The 24,253-nt window shown below is 37.5% G+C and overlaps 1 protein-coding gene across 1 annotated transcript in view; it reads left to right on the top strand.

The window, feature by feature from the left end:
• The window catches only part of Cpq (carboxypeptidase Q), a 372,519-nt gene that overhangs the window by 23,937 nt on the left and 324,329 nt on the right, over positions 1-24,253 (top strand). The gene's annotated exons all lie outside the window — the stretch shown is intronic.

Genomic DNA, 24,253 nt, shown 5'->3' with positions numbered 1-24,253 from the left:
AGAGAATTATAATGGGAAGCAAAATGTCTCTACATTATAATCATTTTTAATAAGTGAATTTCTATTTCAAGGTAATTTAAATCTATGTTCTAATCTTGGTGAGCAATTTAAAATAATTTGTTGACTTGCTGATTTAACCTTTTAAATAATATGCCAAGGTCCACTAGATTTTTGCAGCATGTGTAGATATTTATCTGAATGTGTTTTTGGTTAGGATATGAAAATATTTGGGGAATAAATCCAATACTTGGCGTTTATTTACTTTACATAAATCGGAGTTTCCCATGAGTGACTGTAAAAATTGGAAGAAGTGGAAAGAAAGCGGAACTTCAATATAAACCAAATGTTTGTTTATGGGCTTTATTTAGAAATCTACATGAGTGACTCTGATAGTTGGAATATTAACCCAATAATTCCTTCTCTTTGTGGATTATTATTTTCATATATGATTATATATTCTTATGAGGCAATTCTCTTTGGAGTACCTGAAGAGAAATATGACATTTTTACCAAATGAGTTCTTTTCAATATTCTAATCTAGAAAATTTGCATTTAAGACAACTATTTTATTTCCATTGTAGATTTTTTCCCCTACAGATATTTTCCTGTTCATCCCTATCTCCCACCAACCCAATAAAAGCAGTTTATAATATCTCAGAGCTTGATCTCCTTTCAAGATTGTAGTACCCATGCTGAGCTGTATGCCAAAGCAAAGTATTCCCCATCATCGTTAATTACATTTTAATTTACATTAATTTTAAGAGGGATAAAAGCACCTTCAAAAGTCATGTATTTACTAAACATCATGTATTAATTTGAAAAAAAAAATTGTTCTATGGCTCTCGCCCCAATACATAACAAATAACTTCTCCTTTTGAAAATATTGCTTGAGGGATTGAAACATTTGTGTGATTGGGAAGTGGGATCCTGGCTCTAAGGTTGTTTTGAGTGGTTTGGGTATAAACATTAAGCTGGGTAAAGAGAGTTGATGTCAGGGAATGATAGAGTAGTAAGTACACGTCTTTGGAAAGTCCTTGAAAACAAGGGAGGGGTCTTCTGATCTTTGCCCAGTCATTCCAGTTCCTGGTGCAGACCATCCCATGGTGGGAAGGAGGTACTGGCATTTGAACATCCAGGAGACAAATAAGAGGTTGGTGGTGGAAGACGCTGTGTCCCTGGAGCTTTTTTTCCCCAGGCTGAGCTGATGTCATGTGTTCTGATCATAAAGAATTTCTTCTCTTTATAAGAAGTAACATTCCTGTTTTAAAGACATCTCAAATGTTTGTTTTTAAGTTTGGCAGTGGCTTGGACCTTGCTGAGTGAGAGACTTCTTCCTGTGCTTGGGTCCTGTGGGGTTAAGTCAGAGGGAGATGGTTATGAAATAAACTGTCATTTCATTTTGTTGATCTCCTACTCAGAAATCTCTAGTGCTCCCCATTTCTCTACAGTGATGATAGGAAACAGTTAAAACACTTCAGCATAGCAGGGGAAGGCCTATCTAAGCAAGATTTGTAAGAATCTCCAACTCAGGCCTCAATTTTAGCTCAACCACACTTCTATGTAATCAAGAGTGATTCTAGGCACTGCTGGCGGGAATCAGAGAGTAAGCTAAGGCTGGAGCAGGTGAGGCCTGGGAAGCTCTAACAGAGGTGGATAGCACCCACATCACCGAGTTCAGGGGGCCAGTGAACTCTGGTGTTGTCAATCTTTGAGTGGCAACTTTTCAAGATGACAGAGTGGTGCTTTTCTAGGTGACTGTGTTTGGTCACCTGACATTTCGTTACACGTGGCTGTCATTTTATTTCTTGGTCAGGACATATTCTATGAGTGTATGTATTTGATTTTGGAAAGAACAGACAATCCCAAAGACAGGTGGGAATTAAGCAAAGAACTCAGGGCTGGTCTATGTAGTGTTTAGTTCTGGATTTGAGTCCATGAGGAAATCATCATGAAAACTAAAACCAGAGGGATATGCAGTCAGATTGGCCTAAGACTGGGGGTGCGAATGGGTAGGGGGAGGGCAGCTCATACTGATGCCTGGACCTCTTATAACCCCTGGCACACCAAGCATCACAAAACACTCATCATGCTGTCCCAGAGATTTCTTTGATTTACTCCAAGGGCTCTGGGCAGGGGACAGCCTATCAGTGACTGGCTTTTAATTTTAACATCGTGGCAGGGCAAATTCGTTCAGGGACTGATATTCACCTTCTCTGGATTCTTTCAACATCATAACCCTTTATGATGTGTATGATTAATTATTTAATCTCCCCCAATCAATTCATCTTAGTTTAGGCCAAAGAATGACTTATGTTTATTTTTTAATTTTCTCTAGCTCTTACCAAGATATTAAGCCCTTTTCAAGTGATTAACACATTGGGGTCATTATTATATCCACTTTCTGAAAGCAAGGATGATGGCAAACAGTCTACTTTTAGAAGTTAAATTTTAATTATTTTTAAAGGACAGAAATTATTTAATTTCCTTAAGCTCCATTTTCCCTCCTGTCAGTGGAATGCCAGGTGACAGGATCTCTTTATTGGGAGTTGTGAAAACTGTAAAGAAAAAGAAGCGGATCTCTTTTATGATTATTTTAGAAACTGTTTTTATTTTTTCATTAGGAGGATAAGAAGCTTGAAAGCAAAGACATTTGGCATAAAACTGTGAGGGGACTTTGGCTGTTCCAGAAGAGCTTCCATTTCAAGCAAAGAAAGTCAGGCTATACAGAGGGAGAAAAATAATCTCTTTGCCATGGAAACTTTACTTATTAGTGTGAAGGGTCAACAAATGAAATATGCTAATCTGAATCTAGATATTTGAATTTCCCTAAATCATGCCCTCACCTATGTGTTATTTCGATAAACGATTTTGGAGCCATCCTTCTTTCATTTATTCAGTAGACTTTTTATTGAACACCTGTTATGTGCCAGTTGGGCTGCAGCTGCTATAGATAACGAAATGATTAAGATACAGTTGCTGGCATCAGGGGCTCACAGTCCTCGCTGGCATCATGTGATGCACCTCATTGAATGCAAAGATGACTCTCGAAGCAACCAATGCATGCACTTTTAAAAAGTGGTGTATTCATACAGTAGAATATTACTTGGCAATAAAAATGAATGAAGTAGGGTCTGGGGCTGGGGCTCAGCAGTAGAGCGCTCGCCTGGCACATGTGAGGCACTGGGTTCGATCCTTAGCACCACATAAACATAAAATAAAATGAAAATAAATATATTATTAAAAAAAGAATGAAGTACTACCACATGTTAAACTATGGATGAAACTCAAAAGCATTAGAATAAAATGAAAAAAGTCAATCACAAAAGACCGCATTTTTTATGATTTCATTTATATAAAATGTCCAGAATATGCAAATTAACAAAGACAGAAAGTATATCAGTGGTTGTCAGGGGTTTGGGCCCAGATGGAGAGTAATGACTAATGTGACAGTTTTGTCCTAGGGATGATGAAAATTGTTTCAAAATTGGTTGTAGTGATGGCTGCAGAGAACTGGGTACACAAAAACTTTTGAATGGTACACTTATGTAAATTGGTAATTTCATTGGAAGTTAAATTCACTATCTGTGGATTTAATTTCAACAAAGCTGATATTAAAAAGAGGAAGAGAGGCAGAGAAAGGGGAAGTTGAGAACTGAGAAGGCAGTAAGGAATATGTTTTATCTGTGTATTGGTAATCTGATTTATACAACAGCTTCACGTACACATTCTCATTTTCTCCTCACAACATTGCTGTGGTTGTTTTCTATGAAGAAACTGCAGCTTGGAGAACTTAAGTGACTTGTGAGAAGACTATCACTTGAGTAGCAGAATGACTAATTAAGCTTGGGCCTCTAGAAGGCAGAGCATGATTAAGGAGCTGACTCAGGAAAAGGGTCATGTGTTTACTGAGATGGGAAGAAAGAAAGACAGACAAGAAGAGAAGTTCTCATAGTCTACATCACAGTTTTGGTATCCATTGTAGGCTAATGGATAATGCTAATTAAATCTTTTTCTTTTTTTTCAATTCCAATTTGTTACATATGACAGCAGAATACATTACGATTCATGTTACACATGAATTTTTCATATCTCTGGTTGTATACTAAGTATATTCACACCAATTAGTGTCATCATACATGTACTTAGGGTAATGATGTTCATCCCATTCTACCATCTTTTCTACCCCCCTTTTCCCCCTCTCTTCCCCTCCCACCCCTCTGCCCTATCTAGAGTTCATCTAATCCTCCCATGCTTCCCTCCCAACCCCACTATGAATCAGCCTCCTTATATCAGAGAAAACATTTGGCATTTGGTTTTTGGGGATTGGCTAACTTCACTTAGAATTTTCTTAACTCCACCATTTAACTGCAAATGGCATGATTTTATTCTCTTTTATTGCTTAAAAATATTCCATTGTGTATGTATGCCACATTTTTTTTATCCATACATCTACTGAAAGACATCTAGGTTGGCTCCACAGTTTAGCTATTGTGAATTGTACTGCTATGAACATTGATGTGGCTGTTTCTCTGTAGTATGCTGTTTTTTAAGTGCTTTGGGTATAGATGAGGAGTGGGATAGCTGGGTCAAATGGTGGTTCCATTCCCAGTTTTCCTAAGAATCTCCATACTGCTTTTCATATTGGCTGTACCAATTTGAAGTCCCACCAGCAATGTACTAGTGTGCCTTTTTCCCCACATCCCCGCCAACACTTATTGTTGTTTGTATTCTTAATAGCTGCCATTCTGACTGGAGTGAGATAAAATCTCAGAGTAGTTTTGATTTGCATTTCTCTAATTGCTAGAGATGATGAACATTTTAAAAATCTATTTGTTGATTGATTATATATCATCTTCTGAGAAGTGTCTGTTCAGTTCCTTGACTCATTTATTGATTGGGTTATTTGTTTTTTTGGTGCTTAGCTTTTTGAGTTCTTCATATACCCTAGAGATTAGTGCTCTATCTGATGTGCCAGTGGTAAAAATTTACTCCCAAATTGAGGCTCTCAATTCACCTCACTGATTGTTTATTTTGCTGAGAAGAAGCTCTTTATTTTGAATCCATCCCATTTATTGATTATTAGTTTTAATTCTTGCACTATAGGAGTCTTATTAAGGAAGTAGGGGCCTAATCTCACATGATGGAGATTTGGGCTTACTTTTCCTTCTATCAAGCACAGTGTCTCTGGTTTAATTCCTAGGTTCTTGATCCACTTTGAGTTGAGTTTTGTGCATGGTGGAAGATAGGGATTTAATTTCATTTTGTTGCATATGGATTTCCAGTTTTCCCAGTACCATTTGTTGAAGAGGCTATCTTTGCTCCAATGTACGTTTTTGGTGCCTTTGTCTAATAATATAAGATAATTGTAATTATGTGGGTTAGTCTCTGTGTCCTCTATTCTACACTGTTGGTCTACAAGTCTATTTGAGTGCCAATATCATGTTGTTTTTGTTACTATTGCTCTGTAGTATAGTGTAAGGTCTGGTATAGTGATACCATCTGCATTACTCTTCTTGCTAAGGATTGCTTTAGCTATTATGGGTCTCTTATTTTTCCCAGTGAATTCATGGTTGCTTTTTCTATTTCTATGAGAAATGCCATTCAGATTTTGATTGGAATTTCATTGAATCTGTATAGTGCTTTTGGTAGTATGCTCATTTTGACAATATTAATTCTACCTATCCAAGAGCAAGGTAGACCTTTCCATATTCTAAGGTCTTCTTTGATTTCTTTCTTTAGCATTCTGTAGTTTTTGTTGTAGATGTTTTTCACCTCTTTTGTTAGGTTGAGACCCAAGTATTTTATTATTTTTGAGGCTACTGTAAGTATGGTAGCTTTCCTTATTTTCCTTTCAGAGGATTTGTCGCTGATATATACAGAAATGCCTTTGACTTATGAGTGTTGATTATATCCTGCTACTTTGCTGAATTAATTTACTGGGTCTAGAAGTTTTCTGGTGGAATTTTTTTGGTCTTCTAGGTATAGAATCATATTGTCAGCAAATAGTGCTAATTTGAGTTCTTCTTTTCCTATGTGTATCCTTTAATTTCTTTTGTCTGTCTAATTGCTCTGGCCAGCATTTCAAGAACTATGTTAAACAAAAGTGGTGAAAGAGGGCATCCCTGTCTTGTTCCAGTTTTTAGAGGGAATGCCTTCAACTTTTCTCCATTTAGAATGATGTTGGCCTGGGGCTTAGCATAAATGGCTTTTATATGATGTTGAGATATGCTCCCGTTATCCCTAGTTTTTCTAGTGTTTTAAACATGAAGGGGTGCTGCACTTTGTTGAATGCTTTTTGTGCATCTATTGAGATGATCATATGATTCTTATCTTTAAGTCTATTGATGTGTTGAATTACATTTATTGATTTCCATATGTTGAACCAACCTTGCATAACTGGGATGAATCCCCACTTGATTGTGGTGTATTATCTTTTTAATTTGTTTTTGTATTTGATTTGCCAGAATTTTATTGAGAATTTTTGCATTTATGTTCATTAGAGATATTTCTTTCTTTGATCAATTTCGCTTGAAATTGATCTGTTTAAATTGTATATAGCATCCTGATTCAATTTGGGCAAATCATATGACTCTAGAAATTTGTTGATGTCTTTGATATTTTATTTTATTGGAGTAAACATTTTCTATTTATCTTCTGTATTTCTGTAGTGTCTCTTGTGATAATACCTTTTTCATCACCTATGTTAGTATTTGAGTTTTCTCTCTCATTTTCTCCATTAGCATGGCTAAGGGTCTGTCAATTTAATATATTTTTTCAAATAAATTAAATTTAGGAATCAGGGTGATATTGGCTCACAGAATGAGTTTGGAGGTGCTCCCTCTTTTTCTATTTCCTGAAATAAATTGAAGAGTATTGGCATTAGTTCTTCTTTAAAGTTCTTGTAGAACTTGGCTGTGTATCCATCTGTTCCTGGGCTTTTCTTGGTTGGTAGGCTTCTGATGGTGTCTTCTATTTCATTGCTTGAAATTGATCTGTTTAAATTATGTATAGCATCCTGATTCAATTTGGGCAAATCATATGACTCTAGAAATCTGTTGATGTTTTCAATATTTTATTTTATTGGAGTAAACATTTTCTATTTATCTTTTGTATTTATGTAGTGTCTATTGTGATATTACCTTTTTCATCACCTATGTTAGTATTTGAGTTTTCTCTCTCATTTTCTCCATTAGCATGGCTAAGAGTCTGTCAATTTAATTTATTTTTTCAAAGAACAACTTTTTATTTTGTCAATTTTTAAATTTTTTTTTGTTTCAATTTCATTTATTTCAGCTCTGATTTTAAGATTAATTATTTCCTGTCTTTTACTGCTTTTAGTGTTGATTTGTTCATTTTTTTCTTAGGGTTTTGAGATGTAAAGTGAGGTCATTTATTTGTTGATTTTTCTTCTTTTAAGGAATGAACTCCATGCAATGTCCTTTCCTCTAGAACTGCCTTCATAGTGTCCCAGAGATTTTGACATGTTGTATCAGTGTTCTCATTTACCTCTAAGAATTTTTTAATCACCTTCTTGATGTCTTTTGCAACCCATTGTTTATTCAGTAGCATATTACTTAGTCTCCAGGTGTTGGAGTAGCTTTTTTTTTTTTTTTATTTTGTCATTGATCTCAAATTTCATTTCATTATGATCTGATGAAATGCAGGGTAGTATCTCTACTTTTTTGTATTTGCTAAGAGTTGCTTTATGGCATAATATATAGGCTATTTTAGACAAGGATCCATGTGCTACTGAGAAGAAAGTGTATTCCCTTGTTGAAGGATGAAATATTCTATTTATGTCAGTTAAGTCTAAGATATTGATTGTATTATTGAGTTCTGTGGTTTCTTTGTTCAGCTTTTGTTTGGAAGATCTATTCAGTGGTGAAAGAGGTGTGTTAAAGTCACCTAAAATTATTGTGTTGTGGTCAATTTGACTCTTCAACTTGAGATGAGTTTGTCTGAAGAACATAGATGCTTCACTATTTGGGGCATATTTATTCATAATTGTTATGTCTTGTTTGTGTATGGTCCTCTTAGGCCTACGAAATGTCCTTCTTTATCCCTTTTGATTAACTTTAGTTTGAAGTCCACTTTATTTGATATGAGGATGGAAACCCCTGCTTGCTTCTGCAGTCTATGTGAGTGGTATGATTTTTCCCAACCTTTCACTTTCAATCTCTGGATGTCTTTTCCTGAGATGAGTCTCCTAGAGGCAGTGTATAGTTGGATTTTTTTTTAAAATCTAATCTTCTAGGCTATGTCTTTTGATTGGTGAGTTTAGGCCATTAACATTCAGGGTTATTATTGAGACATGTTTTGTATTCCCAGCCATTTTTGTTATTTAACTTGACTTGGTTTCTCCTTTGATTACTTTTTTTTCTTTAGTGTAATACCTCCCTCTGTTAAGTTTCACTGTTGTTTTCATTTTCTCTTCATGGAATATTTTGCCAAGGATGTTCTGTAGTGCAGGTTACCTAGTTGTAAATTCTTTTAATTTTTGTTTTTCATAGAAGGTTTTTATTTCTCATCAAATCTAAAGCTTAATTTTGCTGGATACAAGATTCTTGATTGGCATCCATCTTTCAGAGCTTGATATATGTTGTTCTAGGGTCTTCTAGCTTTCAGGCTCTGGGTTGAAAAATCTGTACATAACCTAATTGGTTTCCCCCATACGTAATCTGATTCCTTTCTCTTGTGGCTCTTAATATTCTCTCCTTATTCTGTTTGTTAGGCATTTTCATTATAATGTGACTTGGTGTGGCTCTGTTGTGATTTTTGTACATTTGGTGTCCTGTAAGCCTCTTGAATTTGGTTTTCCAATTCATTCTTCATGTTTGGAAAATATTCTGATATTATTTCATTGACTTGATTGTTCACTCATTTGGTTTGGAACTCTCTGCCTTTCTATATCCCCAATACTCTTAAATTTGGTCTTTTTATCTTGTCCCATATTTCTTGAATGCTGTGCTCATGGTTTCTTACCATTTTCATTGTGTAGTATACATTCTTTTTAAGATTATATATTTTGTCTTCATTGTCTGAGATGCTGTCTTCTAAGTGGTCTAATATGTTGATGATACTTTCAATTGAACTTGTAATTTGGTTTATTGTTTCTTTCCTTTCAAGGATTTCTGTTTGGTTTTTTTTTTAGAACCTCTATCTCCCTATTGAAGTAATCTTTTGCTTCCTGTCTTTGTTTATGTAGATCTTTGTCAACATGAACTGTTGTTGCCTATATTTTTTCTCTTACATCATTCTTTAATTCACAGAACATTTTAATTATGTACATACTGAACTCCTTCTCTGTAATTTCTTCTGCTATGCTGGCCTGGATTCTAATAATGTGATATCTTCATTTGTTTGGGGCAGTTTCTTCCCTTGTCTTTTCATGTTGCTTATGTGTCTTTCCTTCTAGCATTGTGGATCTGAAGCATTACCATTTTTACCCTATAGGCTTATAGTACCCCTGAAGGGTTCCAATACCTATCTTTTGAGAGGAAGTACAATGTTAACAGATCCCAATATAAATAATATACAGCCTTAAAAACAATTAGTTGTTATTAAGACATTTATAGTTTGATCATAATGTACAGAAATGATGAATTCAATTATCACCTACAATATAATCAGTAGGTTTGTAAAAGGGTTTACAGTTTCTGATGGTGGGCAAAGAACTGGGGGTGAGGTGTAGGCTGATATGATAAGGAGGTAGGAAGTGAGGATATAGAGTTATTATACCTTAGGAAGTGTGGAAAAGAAATCTAAAGAAGAAGGCAAGTAGCAGGAGAATAGAGAGAAAGTAATTTTGGGTAGACAAGTATTTGGGAAGACAGTAGAGTACATTAAAATACTCACATATATATTAATAAAAATAAAAAATGTTAAAATAGTAAAAATTAGAGGAAAAAAGAATATACAACACAACTGTAATATACTATTCAGACATCCCAGACCTCAAAATCCTAGTTCCCGCAAAGTACTTGGTTTCACATATGTTGGGAATGTGAGGTCTGGAGAATAGGAAAGGGGAAGACAAAAAAAAAAAAAAACTTGAAGGAAGAAATGAGGATTGTTTTGGTTGGAGATCAGTATCTTTCCTGCTTCCCTTCTCATCTAATTGGTGGGGTTGTCTGTTGTTAGCCGGTATCTCTGCCCTCAGGATGGTGAAGACAGCCAGGGTATCATCGTGCCAGGGTAGCGGTTGCTAGGAGGGGGATGTTAGAAACTGTATACCTGGTCAGCTGGAGTTACAAACTAGTAGTTGCCCCTACTAAAGACGGTGATGATGGTGACCCAATATGGAGGCACCTGCTTTCAGTGATGGGGTGTTGGGTTGGGTGGGGGGAGCCAGGTGATGGCATTGGACATGGATGATGTGTTCAGAGAAAGCTCTGTGGCATTCAGTGTGTGGTTTTGGCTCTCTTCAGAGCCTGCGAATTTCCCTGGTGCAGGTGGACTACGGCATGTAGGGGACTATCTACGTTGCTGCTGAATCCCAAGATGTAGGCGACCAGGGGAGCCTCATGTTGGTAAGTGGGGGCCCACATGGGAATGGTAGTTGGAGTTCTTGCACGTGGGTAGCTATTGGGTGTCCTGTATGGGAGCAGTGTTCAGTATTTTGGCTCAGGTGGGTGGCTGGCCAAAAGTTCTGTGTGGGTGCTGATGCAGGTAGTCCTGTGTGGGTGCTGATGCAGATAGTCCTGCTGTGTCTGACATACAGTAGTCCTGCGTGTGTGAGTAGATGGGAGACCTACTCTGATGCTGAGGCTTAGAGCCCTGCATGGGCACAGTGGCTGTGATTCCTGTGTGGGAGCAGGAATATGGCTTGTAGAGAAACAGTATTCTCACTGCTTGAGTCCCAGGTCACGGAGCAAGAAGGTTGCCTCCCTCTGGCCTGCCATCTTAGATCCCATGCTAATTAAGTCTTTACTTTTAAATTCCTTGGAGACAAGGTGATATTTATGTCATTAAGACTCTTCCAGGTATATGTTGGGACTTGACCACCCATTTGCTTATGTTAGGCAACTGTATTTCATGGAAAATGTGAGCTCATAGGCAACCAGCCAGTAGAAGTACAGAGGCCCAGACTCAAACCAATGTTGTTGTCAGTTGTCTTAATTTCTAAGAGGAAAGCCATTGTCATGTCAATATATATTGCTCTTCCCCGAATTACTGAATCTGAACACATAGTCACCAAGTTTTTGGCAGAATCCATTCTTTTAACTCTTTATTATTCATTTCTGATCAACTTTCTTTCTTTTTTCCTTTTTATTTTCATTTTACTCTTCTTTCTGTCCCTACATTGAATCATTCAATGAAAACTGTTGATTCTATTTTTAAAATATATTGCAAATTCAGCCACTTCTTTTATTAAACAGGCCAGGTCACCATTATTTATGTTTAGATCTCACTCGTCTCAACCATTTTCAAGTCTGTGTCTTCTCCATAACTGTGAATATTATATTTTTTTAGTGAAAATTCCATTATATGGCTCCTGGAAAGGCCCCCTGCCTAGAAAAAAAATAATCATCACACAATTATCTTTTTAAATGACATGCAAAAAACTCATGAAGCAAATATTTCAGGACCTACTATTTGCCTAACACTCTTCTTCCTTTGATTATAGAACAAATTCTCTTTCTCTTTTAGCTGTTACATTTTGCAGTTTTAAAAATACTATTTTGTATAATTGACAAGGAAAAATTATGCACATTTATGGGATACAACATGACGTTTTGATATAGGTATATATTGTAAGATGGCTAAATTAAACTATTAAATATATGCACTACCTCACATTTTTTTTTCAGAGAGAACATCTACTCTCTTAGCAATTTTCAAGTATGCAATATGTTGTTATTAACCTTAGTCACCATGATGTACTGTAGATCTCTTGCACTTACTCTTCCTGTTTTACTGCAATTTTGTCTTTTGGACAACATCTTCCCAATGCCAGCACCCTCCAGTCTCTGGTTATTTCACTTAACATAGTGTCCTCCAGTTTCATCCATGTTGTCACAAATGACAAGATTTCTTTCTTTTTTTTAAGACTGAATAGTATAGTATGGTTTGCATATACTACATCTTCTTTATTTACTCATCGGCTGATGGATACTCAAGTTGATTCCATATCTTGGCTATTGTGAATAGAGTTACAATACACATGGGAGTGCAGATGTCTCTTTGACATCTGATTTCATATCTTTTGGATATACAATCAGAAGTGGGATTGCTGCATCATATGTGGTAGTTCAATATTTAAGTTTCTGAAAATCCTCTACACTATTTTTGATAATGGCTGAGCTAATTTGCTTTTCCCTCAGCAGTATACAAGCATTTTTTTCCTATATCCTACCAACACAAATTCTAACACTTAACTGGTATGATATGGCCCGTGTTTTTCCTGTAAACTTCATATCCTGCTCCTGTTCACCCTTTCTTACTACATTTTGGCCATGATGATCTTCCTTCATTTCCTCAGAAAAGTTCTCCTGCCTTGAGGCCTTTGTACATGCAATAACCTCTGCAAGTAATATGTTAGTATCCACTATTCTTGTGAATAGCTCCTTAACAGAATCCTTCAATTCTCAGCTTGAATGTCTCCTCAGAGAGGTCTTCTCTGATCACCTAAACCAAAGGAGATTTGTTTCCCTCATTCTTCAGTTAGCTAGAAAACTCCAAATAAGAGTGGCTTGTTTATACAACATAGAAGTTTTTTCCCTGGAATGTAAAATTCTAGGTAAGTGTTCTCTAGGGTCTTATGAATCCAACTTCTGTCCAGATGATTGTGTCTGAGCCTACCCATGGTCCATGATGGCATCCTCCATTCTCATTTGAGACACCAGGAAACAGTAAAGATAGTCGTCCCTTATTAAGGAGCCTGGAAACATCCAGCTACAGAGAAGCTGGAAATTTGTTTTTTTTTTCTTTCTCTATAGTCCTGTTGCCAGCAAGATTAAAAGGTTTTATTACTGAAGGATAGGAGAAAATGGGTGTGTGGAAGGTGGAAGAATAATGTCCCCATGTTTTATACTCACAGTAGAAATGAACTCTTGTCCATTATTTTAATCACATATTATTTTCTTTATTATTACTCATACCATAATTTTCTTGTAGGAAAGATGTGCTTTTCCTAGATAACTGCTTGTTTTCCTCTATGAACACTGAATTTTGTGCCTGACTTTTTTGTGCTCTTTGCTTTGTTTGCCAGGCAATTTGTACTGAACTTATGGTCCTCTTCAGCAACTGCATAAACCTTATGGCATATATATTTTTTCATAATATTAACCATGGCATTATTTTAATTTTACTATCCCTGTTTTCTTTACCTTACTTCCCCATTTATTTTTATATTTTGATGTATTTTTTGAAGTCTTCACAAATTCTTTTGGCAATAAGACAGGGAATAAGTATTTAAAACATAAGTCAAAATAAATAATATGTCCTGTATTTAATGTAGATAATAAGAGTGCCTATGTCACAGGACTGTTTAGAGAATCAAATAAATTAATATTTAAGGTATTAAATAATAAGGTAAAACACTTAGAATAGTGTCTGGCATATTGTAAGTTCTATAAAAGTGTTAGTTCTTTATTATTATTTTAATTAAATCTTTATTCAGTGACCATGAAATCAACCTGCTTGAAAAGACAGTCTTATAAACATTTTCAAAGTATGTTAAATGAAGGCAAAGGTGAAAATATATATTTAAGGACCTTTCAGTGAATTATTTTATGTCAGCATATGATAATCTGGATAGCAAGTAAGTGCTGTGTAAGATATAGGATAAAAGTCATAGTCAAATGGCCTCCAAGACATTTGGGATATTTTGTATTTAGGCATCTTATAGATAAAATGTATAAATGACTAACTGGATGAGGATTAGGTCACAAGAAGAACTGTTACATGCTTTCTCCTTTTTCGTGATAAAGATAGAGGGTCTCTATTGGATAAATCTCGATCTGAATCCTGAATTTACAACTGACCAAACTTTGTGACCTAGGTCAAGTCTCAGTTTCCATGTCAGTGTTTTTACTGATAAGGCATCAATAATACCTACCACATAGGGATAAGGATTACATGAAATAATGCACATAAAGATCTCTGCATGGTCCCTAGCCAGAGTATGCATATTATAATCATTATCATTAGTTTCATGCAAATCTTTCATGCTGAAGGATTATTGCCTTTTACCTCCTGATTTTATGTTGAGTACATTCAGGCCTGATGTCTTTTCTTTTAAATATTGGAGACCCTACCTTGAAAATGGATGGGAATTCTGCAAAGGCTTAAATTTTTAGTTTTCCATCAGGATACTATACAGAAAAGTAGTTTTCAAATGTGAGTTAAGAATCACAAATGGATTCTTGGGAACTGTGCAGGCTGTGAACCCCTAGAGCATTAGTATTTCTATTACCATAGCATTTTTACTTAAGTTTCTGGTGTGGATTAATAAATTATTGATGTTGCTAGATGAGCGCCTGTTTTTCATTAATTTTAGTTCATCAAAAGCTCATCAGAAACTTCCTATTTGTTTTGTTGAGTTCAGTCATTGGGAGTAAGTGCACTAAGAGGCTCTTTGGCCTGCCAAAGTGGATCATGAACAATATGGTCAATTTAATCCAGTTCTGCAAATATATGTTGAATTCAGAATGTGAGAAAAGCATTGTGCTACATTTTGTGGCAATATCAAGAGACATCACCACCACTCTGTGGTGGGAATTTTCCTTCTGTTTGGGAATGGAAGCCTTTGCTAGTTCCCAACCATTTGGTTTGGTAGGATTGGCCTCTTACCCAGGATGAAGGGACTTTACTTAAGGCAGTCAGCAGAGCCCATCTCCGTGGCTGTCTAACTGGATTCAGTAGTGGGCCTATAACCCAGGAGTCTTGGACAGACTCGTTTGCTGGAGCTCTGTCTTTGCTGTGGAAGCGACTGGAAGACACTGTCTTTCCCTGGGTTGTGATGAGGTAGAACATCACACAGGCACTGGAGATGAAGCTGACATGATGAAAGGCAGCATCAGGAACCAGGAACTTCCTGAAGCCGACCCTGCTACTAGTCACATCAGTGAAAACCTTTCCAAATCAATTGCAGTGGAGTTTTCTAGCATTAGCAAGTAGAAGAATTCACATGTTCCTTGATCTCAGTAATTAGAAAAAGATTTAGGTAGATGCAACTTGAGTGTTACTATTATTCTAGAATACTTACTCATATCCGTAATCAAACTTGACCCAAGGATTAAGATTATTGTGAAAACAAAATTGACCAATGGCAAATATTTATTGAAATGGACTTTGAAGTCAGTCTAACGTAGTTCCCCTGCACAGTCAGTTCACCTTCAGTAGTACTGGGGTGAGTACCTTCCCCCAAAATCCCAGTGGCTTGGAACCACCAAGATTTATTACCACTTTCTAGTTTGGAAAAAAAATCAAGAAGACTCAAGAATCTTCATGTGACTTAGTAAGATGGGACAAATAGTCTTACCCCTTCTATCACTGTACTTCTTAAATGCCTTTTCTCACTTATAAAGTGTGGCATTAATATCAATACTTGGATTTGTGTCCTTCTAGGGTAAGAGTTTTCATAAAATGGCCTCCAAGAAAATTTCATGTAAGTCACGTGGTTCTGATATTTACAGCATGTCTCTAGAATCTCCTTCAAGTGGCAAATTATATCAAATTGAATCATTAGACTGAGCCAGCTTTACTACTATTTCAGACAGAAATTCTGTTTTGTTACAATATTTTTTTAACCCAAGTTTTACTCCTCTAAGACGACAGCATAGGACACTCAACATTTCAAGACTGTAACTAAATAAAAAGGCCCACTTTGGAATATCAAGTTGTCATAGAGTTGTTTTATCTCTCTGCCATAACACTGTAATGACATTATCTTGTATCTAATATAAACACAAACACACTAGTTTCTGTCATTTTTGCCCTTGGTTTGTGAAGATGGAATTCAGAGAGAAAACACATTTAGAGATGAAATAGTGAAATCTTCTGAAAGTGCATAGAATTACTTAACTGTGACAGAGCTACTTGTTTCTTTTAGGAATGACATTGGTAGCTAGCTAACTGAAGCTACCAAGGATATGTTTTAATGTCTCTGGGGTTTTTCTGCTATTTAAAATTCTTTGTCATTGTAAATCTACATATGTTAGATAAGTGACATTTGCTAAATTCTTCTTTAGATTTTTTGTTTTCTGTTGTTGATCATTTTATCACTTTGATGTGTAAAAGGAGGAGGAAATTAGTTTTTGAATTTTTACTGAACAATTGAACAATCTTCCTTACAGTATCAAATATATTCATTCTCTATCTTATCAGTTAGCGATAGATTGTGGGGAAGAAAACTCTGATAGAAACTTTAAGTTCAGGTCCCTGCAACAGGCAGTACTCACAAGGTAGTATGGCTTTTTTTGGTGTGGGGTGGTACTGGGGATTGAACTCAGGGGCACTAGACCACTGAGCCATATCCCCAACCCTATTTTGTATTTTATTTAGAGACAGAGTCTCACTGAAGTGCTTAGTGCCTCACTTTAGCTGAGGCTGGCTTTGAACTCTCAATCCTCCTGCCTTAGGCTCCTGAGCCTCTGGGATCACAGGCATTCACTACTACACCTGGCACCATATTGCTTTATATATATATCAGCTGCCAGTTGGTGATTCTTTTGTTCTCGCCTCAAGTCTCTTTTTCACCCCAGACCAAAGAAGCAGCTCCCATCTGGGATGCCCCATTCTCGTGGCCAAAGACAAAAAGTTCTTAAGAGAAGACGTCAAATCTTGTAATAGTTTTTAAAGGTCCTGATCAGCTGTGACCATCGGTCATGCCCATTCACACTGGGTTGGCCAGAGCAAGTTGCTTGGCCAAGTCTCGGGTCAGTGTCTTCAACACAGACCCTCCAGTTTATAAGGCAGTTGATAGGAATGTGTTATCCTCTGAAGAGGAAGAGAGAGAAAATCATAGTGTCTCACAGGTCTGTTGTGGATAGGGCCATGCATCTCAGGCACCCATGCCATGTTCTGATGCTGCCTCTCCAAAAAGTCCATTTCCTGCTTCTTTCACCCACCCCTCCATCACTGCCTACGTAGCCCTTGTTGTCAGGTAGACCCATGGAAACTGCTCAGCTTTTCTGCAGCCTAATGTGGGGCCTTTATGATACACTGGCTAAATTATTGGTTTAGTAAAAACTAGAGCTGTTTGATATGGTATGGAACAGCTCTGCTGTAAACTAAGAGGGCTCAGTCTTTACTAAATTCATATCCACTTTTTTTTGGAAAATTTATGCTATTGGCTCAAAGCAAAATTTTAAATAAATCAGATAATTACTGCTTATATCTAGTAAATATGTGTCCAGAACCCTTAAATATATACTCTATCGCCTTAAAGCACTTTATAATATAGAGAGTAATTTTATCATCCTTATCTCATCTGGTGCTCACAAGAAGCCTAGTGATGCCAATATTATTGCAATTCCCATTTTATAAGATAAGATCAAAAGGCATGTCCATTAAAAATAAGAAAGCATATTTAAAAATAAATAAAAAGATAAATGAGTTTAAAAAAGAAAGAAAAACAGCTAGTGGGCTTTATGGCTGGAATTCAAGCCAGGGTACTCTGATGAAGAAACACCTTCTTTTAAGTATATCTTGAAAAATGCATAATGTATTATGCAAAATACCTTATTTTAAAATTATGGAATAAGATGACTGTTTGCTTTGCTGAAATAATTCACCTTAAAAAATTTAAACAGTGTTTCTTTGGTTTTTGAATATTTGCTTAATAAATTTCAGTTACACACAAATTTCCTTCGGAAGACCATCTTTGCACAGAGCAGGCAGTGTGGTCATTGGAGCACAAAGCCAGTTACCCCATCAGAGAAAATGGCCTGCCATCCAAGCGGTTATTCAGTGTGGCACACTGGACCATATCCCCACTGTCCACCCTGGTCTAAACCACTATCATCTAATCTTAGCCAAAATATGGCAGTAGGACCTTAAACCTCCTTCTATACCTTTCCTTTCCTCCTTCAAGTGCCTAGTGACACTTTCAATCTATGAATCCAAAATACCTGACTTCTCTTTTCCCACCAAGATTCCTACACAGATTCCGTCACAGCTACGGGCTCCCATGTGTTGTCCTCCCAAGGCTGCCAGTGTCTCTTGTCATTCTCTATCTACCTTCATCTCTGTCCTCTTTTCAGCTTCCTCTCCTCCCTGCCAATGTTTGGTAGACAATTAACATTCATTTGGCAGATTTCACCTTTCCAGGTAATTCAGCCATGCCTGTAGACTCCCATAACCCCAGCCCTTTGTTAGTCTACCTGGTCAGCAATTCACCCCTATGTCCAGCTATCATGAGGCCCCTGGATTGTCCTCTTTAACCACCACTTGAAGCTGACTGAGGTGCCTGGTGTCTTTCTACTGCTTATTTGAGAAGATGTGTAAGATGATAGTGGTTTTTGCAAAATTCCTTACCCACCCACACCAGTCACCCTTACAAAATGACACACAGCAGCTGGGGGGAGAGCAACCATGTCAATCATGTTTCAAAGCAACCAACTTGTTAAAAGAGTCCAACTCATATTTTAGAGTAGAAATGTTCCCTATGATAACTGCTAGAAATAATGGAGGTCCTCCTAAGTCTAATCACCTCTTTATGCTGCTGAAAGGACAATGGGAGTGGCTGGATTTTAAGGCAATGGGGTTTCTAAGGACCAGCCTGTGCTCCATGCTTGTAGATGCTGCACATTGCTGAGCAGGGTCCCTGTAGAACGCGTGTTCTGCCTTAATGCTCAGTTAAGCCTCGTGGTCCTGTCCATAACAACAAAAGCTGTGCTATAAATTCTCTAAATTCTTTAGAGGTTGAAGTAGACAAGTTGCTCTGCTTGCAGCTTGGCCCCAGATGTCAGTGTGGCAAGATGGCTCAGCACCCTGGCAGATGAATAGTGGCCTCTCTAGAGTTGATGATAATTTACTGTGCCCATGGATTTTGATGTAGTTGGGTCCTCTTGTAAGACTGACAGACCAGGTTTAATTGGAGCCAGGCCTCAGGAGACCCAGTTTGGAGAGGATGTGTCATATCCCCCAGGAACCTTTTGGAGCTGTGCTTTGCCCCTCGCTTATCCAACTTTCAATCAAACTAATAGCTGAGTTTTATTTTTTGAAAATTTCTCTAAGAGACCACTTTTCTTCCTTCCTGGAATTCACAGAGGAGAATGAGGGCCTATAAATATCTTGGTTAAAAATTGGAAGATTTTGGAGTGACTGGGGGCCTGGCAGGAAGCCTCCTATTCGCTGTAAGTGAATAGATGTTTCATGTATTTTTTTCTTCTCTTCTTTGTTCTTTACCTGGGAATGCCCTTTCCCTCATTTTCAGGCAACTGAAATCTTCTAAATCCCACTTAAAGTTTCTTCTTACAGGAAACTCGCTAGATTCTTCCTGCTCAGAGTTTAAACTAATCTGTGTTGTCATTTCATGATGTTATGCTATACTTTTATTTAGCGCTTGTGGCATCCTGAGTCATTTGAAAAGTTCTTATTTACCCTTATTTCTTCCCTGGATTATACCTTCCCTAAGGTGAGAACTGGAACTTACTCATCTTCCTTTTGTCCCCAGTCCCTGGCATGAAGTCCTGGCCTAGAAGGAGGTCTATAAACTTGATGAATTAATTTAAATCTTTTAGTCTTGTTCCTCCATGAACAATCGGTAATATTCTCCATAAACAAATAGACCCTCAGAAAGGAGCATCTGATGCTCTTTTATCTGCCTTGCCATGAATTTGCAATTTCCTTACCACTTCAGGCAAAACAGCGAGTTTCCAAGAACAACTGTTTTCCCTTCTCCATAACTCTGAGTTCAGGAAAGGCCAACCATTCCAGGGACCTAGTCATCTTTCATAGCGCACAGGGTGGAAGATTCCGTGATAAGACTATGAAGCTGGGCTTCCTTTTGGGTAGGGCTAGACCACTTCCTGTTTGGAGGTTAAGTCTTCTTCTGAATCAAAATCAATTTCCTAAAACATACCACTTTGAATTGAACTCCAGAGACATGTTTTTATATCTTTTATTTGCTTTCAATAGTAGAAAACATAGAGTTCTCCCTTCGCTATCTTTTTTTTTTTTTTTTTTTGAGGCAGTCTCTTTATGTTGCACAGGCTGGCCTTGAACTTCCTATCTTCCTGCCTCAGCCTCTGGAGTAGCTGGGATTACAGGCATGCACTACCATGTCTTAATTTCTTCTTATTTTTAACTCTGTTTGGAAGGAATCAAGTCAGAAGAGATGGAAAGTGGGTCTCTATCAGATTCCCTATAGAATGGATGACTGAGCCAATACCACACTGGTTAGCATCTTTTGTCCCTGCAGGGAGACTGCAAACAGTAATCACACACAGGATAAGTGGCTTAAAACGAATCGATCAGTTTTGAAAATTAGGTATAAAAAATAAAAAGAAATCCAGGATTTTTGAACTGTTTGTGACTTAAGAGGCTATCACCAAGCGAGTCACTTTGGGTGTTTTTAGCTTGGGTCCCACATTCCTCTTCTGAAATTAACTACTGTGATCCTTTTCATCACTATAAGGATCTTGCCCTAGAGTGAAGAGCCCCTCAATGCTCCCCTGTGAATAGGCTGGACCCTTGGATAACAGTACCCGGAGGGCTCCTGGAAGATGACTGACGCCTGACAACTTAGGTTGGCTTCTGTGTAACTATTTCTTTTTCCTTTTTATTCCTCTTAAAATGAAAACACTGAGCTTTTCTTTTGATATGTTCTACATTTATGAGAGAAGAGTAATGTAGTTAATAGGAAGAGCATGGCCCTTGGATTCAGACAACACGGATACTCAAATCTCAGCTTCCACACCTAGTAGTTGTGTACACTTAACTCTTGGTACCTCAGTATCCTTGTAAAAGCTACTTTGTAGAGCTGCTGTGAACATTAACGTACATAACAGTCACTCAAGTACAGCTATTAATATCAATTATTCTCACCTACAGGAATATGCAAGTTCCTTGGAAACATGCATTTTTTGGAGGGTGATAAAGGATGAGGCATTATATTTTAATTATTTTTTTTGTTGTTGTTTTTTCTTCAGTCTGTGTTTCACATATATATGTCGGGCATCATTTCAAGTACTTTGGTAACATTAATGAGTAAAATAGATAAAAATTTATACCCCATGTGTGCCGTACATTATTGTTGTGGGTACGACTGGATGCTGTTAAAGGCTCTGAAGAAATTAAGAGAGCTAAGAGGAACAGGAGGTTGGCAACAGGCTGTGATTGTGAATTGGAATTTGGGGGTAGGCCTTGTTGTGAACATGACCTTGGTTTTATATCCTCAGAGGCTTTTTAAAACTACCTTTCAGGATGGTGAATGGGAGGGAGGGAGATGGAAGTGAGGAGTAGGAACCTGCTGATTTGTGGGAGAGCATGAGTATTCCCTTTGGTGTAACATGTCAAAATGCAAACTCAGAAGAGTGAAGTTTTCCAGATGGCCTGATTTTATTTTGTTTAATTTGGGCAAATATCTTCCTGTGATGTTTTGTACGTATCCTGCTTTCTGCAACAATGGCTACTGAGTACAGTCTACCTGGTCTGTGACTACTAGAGGAGATCATAACCGTGATGTATGTCTGTTATTGGACTGTCACCAAGCAAGTCCATTGGGACCAGCAGTGATGTTTTCAGCTATTTGCCCTGTGCAGGGGCCTGAGCCTGCAGTCACTGTGAATGCTACCCATATGTGGCTGTTTAAATGTAAATAGACATTAATTACAATGAAGTGACATTTGAAAGTCCCATTCTCAATCATACCAGTCACATTTCCTGTGCTCAATAGCCATAAGTAGCTAGAGACTACTGTGTTAGATAGCGCTGATGTAAAACATTTCCATCACTGTGGAACGTTCTGTTAGTATTTGTTGCTTTGCATGTTTCCCTCTCTGACTTGGGTTTTTTGTGGTGCTGCTGTCAGTTTTCAGACCAATCTTACCCTTTTCATTTGTTGTTTCTCATAGATTTTAGGATTAAATGCCAGATGTAGAATATTGAGCTAAGGAAGAGTACCTAGGCTTTAAGGGAGATTAGAAGAACTACCTTATGTTCAGGAACCTGGATTTTATTCTTGGGATTTATATTGGTATCAGGATTACCCAGTGCTTCTTTTGCTTGGTTATTGTGTTGCAGCTTTACTCTGGGTGGTAAGAGAGTCAGACTGATGAGTTACTATGGGAATGCTGTTGGTCCAGTCAATGATCCCTTATTTGGAGCCATGACATTCAAGGAATGTTTAATGCCCAAATGTCTACCCACACGCCCAGAACTGTGTTAGTCCCTGGAGATACAAACGAGAATGAACTTGGCCCCAAAGCCTGAGGAATTCACAGTTTAGGCAGTAAAGAGAGCCGCATATACAATTTCATTTGTCTTGTGCCCAACTATTCTGAGCACTCCTAAAAATCTGGAGGAGGGTGGTGTATGATTCAGCCTTCCCAGGGACAGGAGTGAGGGGATAGGAAAGGAAGCAGGAAGCTGAAAAATGCCCCCTAAAGAAATGATTCTTAAATGGAAGCTTGAGGGAGGAATTGGTGTTGGTAACATGAAGATGCTGAGAGAGGAACAGGGCACAGTGGCGCATGTCTGTAATCCCAGTGGATTGGGAGGCTGTGAGGCAGGAAGATCGTGAGTTCAAAGTCAACCTCAACAAAAGCGAGGTGCTAAGCAACTCAGTGAGACCCTGTCTCTAAATAAAATACAAAATAGGGCTGGGGTTGTGGTTCAGTGGTCTAATGCCCCTGAGTTCAATCCCTAGTACCCAAAAGAAAAAAAAATAAGATGTTGAGAGAATGGGGTCAATAGACACAATGTACCATAGCATGAAAAAAAAACCCAAGAAGTGGAATAACAGAGGATAAGAGTGAGAACTTGTAGGATTAGGATTGATGAAGCTTAAAATAAACAGGAACGAGTGTCTGTAGAGGTAGGTTGATAGATGAGTTTCATCAGGGAGAGCGACAGAGTGATGGTTCTGTTGGCAGATCCGGCTTCTCAGTAATTCAGGTAGTACATTCGGGTAACCGTGTAGGTTACGTTTTGGGGGAACTGGGCTGGAAGTTGGAATGCCAGTGGTGTGAGAGGGCTGGGGAGGAGGGGCTTGTAAGAATCCAAAAGGAGATAATGAGGGCCTGAGGTCAGAGAGTGTAACAGGTTGGACCAGGGGACATGGATTTGGTTGATACTAATTTTTAAAGGTAAAATTATTAGTATTTTAAGGATTGATTTTATTATTGGGAATGAAGGAGACAGGAATAAGAGATGACTCTCAGCTTTCAGGGAAACAGTTTAATTCAAACTCTTCTCCCAAGTTCATTGTGACAGGCTTTGACCTGTAGTTGCTACTAGTGATTTGCATTAACAACTGTGCTGTCTAGGTTACCTTTTGGCTCTCTTTTGTCAAGATTTGAGTGAAGTACCACCCTTGTATGACTTTAATTTTGAAATTTTATAGAAGTTTGGCTTCATTTTTAGCGGCTCTAATTTAGACACAAAATTACCCCATTTGCTGGGACATCCCTTGGGTGGACCATTGAACCTGTTATTCATTAGGAGCAGCTGAAAACCATCAGCAAAATTCCTGCACTATGCCAACAATAACACCAGTCAAATTTCAAGGTAACTCTAGGTTTCAGAAAATTATGAATCTCATAATCTGTCTAGCTGACTCCTTATTTGTATTTTTATGCAGATTTGTCACATAAAGAGCTGGAGGTTTCCTTATTTTCCATATTTGTACACTGCTTTTCTTAGATAATAAATTAAATTCTGAGTGTTGACAGAGACATTCTTATAGATTTGTAGCTAATCATTTTAAAGTAAATGTACAAAACCAGGCCGGAAGTAGGAGAGGAGCCTGCCTAAAGGGACCATTATAATGGAGCCTGTATAGAATTCTCCAGTACCTGCAATGCATTTTAAAAGGATTTTCCAACCGGCAGTTAGCATTTTAATGACATCTATAGTTAACCATAAGTTAAGCTTTCAAAAGAAAAAGAAAATAAAGAAATATAGTTCTCTAGTTTGGATTTTTAAGGAAAAATGAAAAATATATGGTGATACTTCACATGTTAGCAATGTATTTCTTGACTGCCTGGTTAAAGCCACAAATGGTAGTTGTTTACCACTTTCTTTTATATGGTTTTATTTAACCACTGCATCTGGCCTTTGCTACTAAATATTTTTTCTTTGTCAT

The sequence above is a fragment of the Urocitellus parryii genome, chromosome 7, assembly GCF_045843805.1.
Source record: "Urocitellus parryii isolate mUroPar1 chromosome 7, mUroPar1.hap1, whole genome shotgun sequence".
NCBI classification, from domain to species: domain Eukaryota; kingdom Metazoa; phylum Chordata; class Mammalia; order Rodentia; family Sciuridae; genus Urocitellus; species Urocitellus parryii.
Note: the sequence above shows the minus strand (reverse complement) of the source record. Positions and strands in the feature narration are given on the sequence as shown.